General features: G+C 40.5%; 1 long non-coding RNA gene across 1 annotated transcript; it reads right to left on the reverse strand.

Annotated features, from left to right (window-relative positions):
- Positions 1-1,882: 1,882 nt before the first annotated feature.
- On the reverse strand, positions 1,883-5,700 carry LOC113651454. Its single transcript, XR_003442664.2, has 3 exons — positions 3,177-5,700; positions 3,017-3,099; positions 1,883-2,610 (listed from the first exon to the last, which is right to left on the reverse strand). It is a non-coding gene; the product is annotated as an uncharacterized LOC113651454 (long non-coding RNA).
- Between the last annotated feature and the right edge of the window lie 1,662 nt (positions 5,701-7,362).

The following is a 7,362-nucleotide window of genomic DNA, read 5'->3' on the forward strand; positions in this document are numbered from 1 at the left end:
CCATGAGTGGGGAGTTTATAAGCTTAGCACGATCAATGTAGAGCGCTTGTATGGAAGATGAGATGAAGCAACACTTCCACTGATTACAATTCTCCATTCGATCCAATCCATTAAAGCGGAAACAATCAACCGGGATTTACTGACTTGTGACAAAATCCGAATTAACCAGAGATTAAACAGTAGGTGGTGATGAGGAACTGGACAGGCAGGGCTGTATAGACGAGTGTTGTGTGAGAACTAGAGCATGCGTGTGTGTGTTTTGTGCTGACTTGTGTGTTAATGCAGGGTGAAACTCGTGTGTGTGTGCAAACACCATCTATAATCCGGATCAGTCTTACACGTGCACCATTCAGCAGTTCGACCTGTAAGTAACGTTCTCTATATTGAGCAGAGGAACAAATAAAAACAACCAAGTAAATAAATAAATAAATCACAAACACAGCAACATTGGAGAAATATAGTGGAGTAAAAAAAAAAATCAACCCGATGAAATGATTACATGAAATATACCAAGAATTATATAGATGTTGAGAACCGGAGTAAAAACATGATGATCGACACCAAGAGTAAATGTAGGAACCCTGTTAGTGCAGAGAGTCCTTTCTTTCTGAAACAATTGCATCCATATCGGTTGCGTAGTAGTGTATCACTGTTTAAGAACGTTTGCTCAACTGAGTTACAGTTTAAGCAATATATACACTACTCATACGGAAAGGAAATCCATCTCAATGAAGCGTACAGGCTAATGTCACGTCAGTTCTTGACAATTCCCCACTTGGCCACTAGAGGTCGGAGTTTCACGCTTTCAGTTTGATTTAAGTCCCTTTCACAGTATGGCTTCCACCTGTTAATTAATGTCTTATCTGTTCTATGACTAGTACAATAAATAATAAGTGCAGACAGCTTTTGAAGTGTTTTGCACAGGGGTTTGTCCACACAAAAGTTTCTTTTGGGTTCCTCACACCTCCTGAATACATGACAGTAACTGGGCTGATGATTCTGTGGCCCTGCAACGGATTCTAATTTATTTTGCACAATAGAGAGACAACTAAAACTATTTAATCTGACAAATCTTCATCATGCTTATTGATTAATCGTGTCCAGGTTTCATTCCGGCACCAAATCTGACTTTGAGGTTCCCCTTTCATGCAGTCTACAGGCCCGCAGTCCTATCGTTGAACGTGAGCAAGGTGACAGCCGTATCTTCACCCAGCGAGCAAAGGAGGTAAAATTCTCTTCAGTGAAGTGCAGTAGGTACGAGCAAGAGCATGAATATTTCATAGACGTCGGCTCTTATTTAGGAACAGATTATGGGAGGGGAAGGGCAGAGGGGTGGAGCACGAATAGAAGAATATCAAGCAGCCAGAATTTTACAGTCAGACAGTGAGCGGATGAATTATAGAAGACCAGACATTAAGGAAAAAGGATGCTAGACACACATCCGGCATTTCAGTCCTTCTCTAGCTTTCATTCTTCAATCTGCAAATGATGTAGCCTTAACTAGCAGCTTCTCATGTGCCGTGTTTGGATTGTGTGTTTGAGAGAGAGCACTTTTTGTGTACAAGAACCTTTCCATCCTTCTCACCCTAACAGACTTCTTTTATTTGCTTAAATTTCACTGCTCTTTTCCATTTACTCTGATGTGGAACTCTGAAGACTCTCTCCTTCTCTCTCTCTCTCTTGATGGGATTATTTACTACAGGTTCCCATCAAAATTCTCAGCTCACCGAGGACAGACTGCAGCCACACAGCAATCAAAGCAAGATCATTCTTTCCTACTGACCCTCAGGGACCATGTGTGTGTGTGTGTGTGTGTGTGTGTGTGTGTGTGTGTGTGTGTGTGTGTGTGTGAGAGAGAGAGAGAGAGAGAGAGAGAGAGAGAGAGAGAGAGAGAGAGAGAGAGAGCTTCAAAGTAAAATACTGGGCTTTCTAAGATTTACTCGTGATGTAACAAGTGTCATGACACTGACCATATAGATGCTTGGTGATGTGGTAAGTGAGGGCAGCGCTTTGAGGAAAAAGGTCCCCGTGTAGCACTTCAGAAGCAGATGTAGTAAAATGTAAATGCAGCTTTTAAGCAGCCGGGTTTCAGGAATTCACAGTGGGTGGGGTGGGGTGAGGTTATGGGGTCAAAGCACAGGCAGATACGGTCATCAAAGGAAAATCCGTGCTCAGAATATGAGCAGTGAAGATAGAATCAAGACCTAAACACATGAGCGACAAAAAGGACCGGTTAAGGATAAGGTTACCCAAATGAGGAGACATGGATGAAGATGATGGCCAAGAGCTCAGCCTGCATCACACCTGCTTATCATCATATGTTTACTTCAATATCAATAAAACCTTTCCAAAACTCTTACCCATTCCCTCATTGTTACCTTAACACCAAACTGGCTTGACTTTGAAACAGTACACATTCGTTCCAAATAAACAGACTAAGGATATAATCAGTGTCTATAATATGTATATAATCACTTTCCTTGAGTATGTGTGGAATTCTGGATCCGCAGTTTTAGCACTTGATTGTATGCTCTTTGATCACGACTTCGCCTCGTTACTCCGAATCACCTTGGGTTTGCTGTCGCATTCATTAGCATCCAGGGCAATATGCTGAGCAACACAAACAAATGTTTTATTCATTATTAACAAGCCAGTGTTATGGAATTTGTCATGAAAAATGAATGAATCAAAACAGCCTCTGTACTGTACATATAAATAAGATCGCACTGGAGGTGTTTCTGCTGCTACGGATTTATACGGCAAAAGCTTCTTTGAAGAGTCAATAAAAAGAAACGAGGTTAACTCTTCCTGCCTGTTTCTAGTTGGGCATTTTCAAATTAAAAGAAAAGAAAAGAAAAAAAAGTTTATGATTAACATCACTCTTGTTTTGTGTTCCTTCCTGTGCCATAGGTCCTGAACTAAGTGTTCAATATGTACAGGACTAAACAAATGTAAGGACTGTTGTGTTGCAAATTTCTCAGGATAGCAGCTCCAGGAAAGAAGCTCTAACTCTTACCTGATGGTAGAAAGGAACAGCCCATGGCTGGGGGTGGGGGTATCGGGGTTGCTCCAAGCTCTCCTTTGCAGGTCTCATATGTTCTGGAAAACATCAAGGCCATGGAACTGGGTGCTGTTAACGACAGTAGGGTGAGAGGACAAGGAAAAGATGGACTTACTTTATTCTCTTCAGGATGTACTGTAGAGATGTTTCTTCACAATTTCCTGTGGTCCACAGTGAGCTTTTTGGTTTTCTTGGTGCTTTTGATAAAATCCTAGTCCAACGCAACAATATGCCACACTACTGACCTCTGAACTACGACTGCCATCTCAATGCGGGAGTTACGTAGACTCACGTATACGCAAAGAAACATCAGTGTCTAGAGAGAAAACTAACAGATTTGCGGACGCCACTGTCGTTAAGCTTTGTGACTAGGCTCGGAATGAATGAACATATTATGGACTGCAATAAAATCAGAGAATTACGTTCTGTTGTTCTGTGTGGATAATGGTTGAGCGCAGTGTCCTTTAGCCACCATCCTCCACTGACCCGCGTGTGCAGTCGGCAAACTGACCTAGAGATCTGTTGTCGTGGATTGTTTTGATGTGAATCGAGGGAGAGCAACAGGACCAAATCAAGACCTCAGTCAGTGGTCCTGAGCACATGGCTACAGGGGGTTAGAGGGGCAGGTTTGTCAAGCGGAATCTCTGTTTTGATGGCTGGTTAATACTCATCCTTTGCTTTGAAGAAGAAAGAGAGAGCTACAGTATAGTTTAGAGGCTTATCGTACGAGAAGGCCTAAATACCCTTCCACACACAGAAGGGGGTCGTTTGAGTCGTTTTATTTCAATTCACCGTTCACGTTTGTATTCATACACCTCCAGGTTGGTACTACATGAGCTGGAGATTATAGAAAGAAGACGGTTTGGAATTTTGCTGCCGTGATTCTGGTCCACTTGTCCCTGTACAAGAAAGCGTCCCTGCAAATCAATCCAAAGTTCATTTCGGTTCATAATCAAGGGTGGATTATGGTATTGGATCACGAGAATCAATATTGAAATGGTATGACAGTAAAATTTTAAGTATTTTAATATCTTCTAATCAGCTTCGTCCGTGCGAGGCTCTTCCTTTGTTTTGTATAGCTAGTCTTTTATACCAACCTTTCATGCATTTAGAAATAGATAGTTCCTTTTAAGAGCTATGACATTTTTATGGAAAAATACTGCTTTTTTTTTTTCTCCTATACGCACAGAAATGTGAATACATTGGCTATAATACAGCCAAAAGCAATTGAGTCAGAACAGTGAGTTGGGCTACATTTTTGTGATACGATATTTTACAAGTCGCTGTGTTCCGGTCCTTGATTTTTAAAGACCAAATTTGTTCTCTCTCGTGCTGCATGTTTTTTTATTTTTTTTTTTAAAAAGAGAGAAAAAAAAAAGGATGGAAAATTGTTCTTTTACAGTTCAGTTGGCTTGGTGTTTATAGCCATGTGGGCCTTGTTAAAATTGAACAGCTGCACTGTTTTGTTGTTGTGCTTATTTTGATGGTGCAGTTTACACAACGGGATTTGGGAGCATTAGGGTAGCTAAAGCCGCTGGGGAAAGGGGGTGGTGGGGGTGGGGGGGTTGTCCAGTAATACATCAGACAGGACACACAAGGATTTATCGTGCTACTCTGGCTCGTATAAGGGCTTTATGGGCATGTCTCGTGTCAACAGGGATTTATTTGTAGCATTCCCCCGCATTTGCAGTCTATCCCCATTTTCTTCCCGGACCTAAACCGGTAGGCCATTTTCTTCCTGGACCTAAACCGGTAGGCTTACTGTACACGATATTTTATGCACCGATAATTAAACCATCAACTACGACTTTTCTTGCATTTTTGACCAAAAGTGTCGATACATTTATTTGCTAGCTACAGTATGCATAACTTATTCTGTTTTACTATGTTAAACCATGTTTATTTTAATCCTTTTACTACAAGTCTTTGACTACGGAGCTTTTATTAAAAGCTTTTATTAAAAGCTTTTATTACAGCGACGAGCGTGCGTTTGTGTCGCGTCAAGAACTACTGTCTGAGCCATGCTACACAAAAATTTTACGCAAAAATCTTATGACCAATCAGATTCGTGCATTCGACCAATACTGGGTATAAACCTGAATATCCACCATTCACGTATTCTAACATATAGCTTCGTTCATTGTTCTTATTCTACCTCGGTCCCTTGTTCCCATCCCAATCCTAGCAGCCCGACTACCTCCTAGGGGACCTATAAGACCAACCGTGATGGATCACAGCATCTGTGAAAGAAAGCAGTGACCTGGAACCGGCACCTACATGAGACAGTAACCCTTGATATAAAAGTAAGAATGAGTTATTTATAGAAATGTCTCCTCTCCAGCGAGTACTGCCAACCTTACTAAAGCGGAAAGATGAGTCAGGTATGTAGGTCATATTGTCTTTTGTGGACAGCCTGGATCAAATTTTGGGGGTGGGGTGTGATTATTTTGTTGGTATGCAAATGAACAGCGATGTTGGGAGTTGAATGGCAGTCGTGTCAGCAATAGTGATTTTGAATATATATATTTTGAGCAAGGATACCAAAAAACTTGCCTATTTCTGCTGTCTAAAAAAAATCTAACTAACATTTCTTTCTAAAACAAGACTCCTACCTGCTTTCTGTCAGTTATTGTATATAAATTGTATGTAAATTGAATATGTCTTGAAATACAAACAGGATGCTGGACATCAGGGACTTCACGAGTCTAAGAATATTACTAAGACCTCACTTTTGAATTAGATGAAAGGTTATGCACTGTGTCCTTTAGATAAAATCTTATGCATCAGCATATAACAGTCCTTAGAAATTAATTCCTGTTCTTTTTCTCTCTCGAAACTGGTTAAAAGACCCGTGTTTAATGCATAGTAACAGTTGCTAAGTTGGGAATAAGCCGTGCAAGATCGGGGTGAACATGGCCAGAAGTAGAGATCATTTGCACATGTATAGATTTCATTAAATGCATTCAGATTAAACCACAATGGTTTCTGATCAAGGCCTACATTTTCTTTTTTACATCATTTTTTACGTTGACTAATTTTAACCTGAACCAAATCACTTGTGAACTACGATACCTGCCTACTGCCCTTGGTACCTTCGGTCTTGGAGTAACTACGACCAGCCACCATTTTTACTAATCTCGGTATCTACAGAGACTACAACATTTTCTGATGAATAGAAACCCATATTTAGCACCACCCCAGCCTGACGAATACAGTATGTCTGGCTTGCATCCATGTTTGTTAAGAATCCCCTCAGGGACAAGTGTGAAAATCTTTCAGTTACAGCTGTAACAAGGTGCCAAAGACAAGTTAAATCACTTAGCTAAGCGATTCCTGTATCTGTTTAGCACAAATAGAAACAATTCAAATCTTCTCGAGTTGTATCGTACTGTAACTTTAACTTCTTGCTCAAGTTAAAAGGCGTTTGTGGCAACAGCAGTTCAGGTTGCAATCTTCATGGACTCCATGGGGTACCATCCACAGTAATCTTCAGGTATTGCCAGCAGAAGGGGTCAGGATTACCGGCATCTCTGGAGTAGCATGTGTAGCTCAACATGTTTGAGAGAGAGAGAGAGAGAGAGAGAGAGAGAGAGTATTAGGTATGCAAGCAAGGACTCCAGCAAGACAAGCTATGACAGCATAACAAAAACAGACCGACCCTGTTGGTGACATGAAGACAAAGCAGCCAACCAGTTCACCGTCAACAAAACTAAATGTACGCTTGACAGTGTGTGCGCGTCTGTGGGTGGTTGGGGTGGGTGTGCGGGGAGGGGGAAATATCCAAATATCCACAGTTCTTTCTCCTGCTGTAGCTGTTACTATTCATGGTACTAATAAAGAACCTGCACATTTTGATTGAAGTCGTGTGGCAGATTGAAAAGAAAACAAAAAAGCTCACTCAGATATTGCAAAGTGAGACCACTCGGTGCTTTATAGGTCAGTAGTAGTGTGAAGAGTAAATATAAGAGTCATGTGGTCATATTTACTGGCTCCAGTTAGAACTCAAGCTCCTGCGTTGGACTAAATGGAGCTTTTTTATAATAACCTTTATTTTCTATAGCGCCTTTAAAAGAAGATCTCAAAGCGCTTTACAAAAGCAAAATAAAAACAAGAAAAATACTGTACAGACATAATATAAAGATTAAAATTAAAAACAACAAAATAGACTATAAAATAAGCACTATGTAAAATTACAAATTAGTCAAAATTAAAAGCAACCCTAAAAAAATGAGTTTTAAGATTTAAAAGTACCAAGAGATGTCGCTTGCCTTATCTCAGTTGGTAAAGAATTCCACAGTTTT

The sequence above is a fragment of the Tachysurus fulvidraco genome, chromosome 12, assembly GCF_022655615.1.
Source record: "Tachysurus fulvidraco isolate hzauxx_2018 chromosome 12, HZAU_PFXX_2.0, whole genome shotgun sequence".
Lineage (NCBI taxonomy): Eukaryota > Metazoa > Chordata > Actinopteri > Siluriformes > Bagridae > Tachysurus > Tachysurus fulvidraco.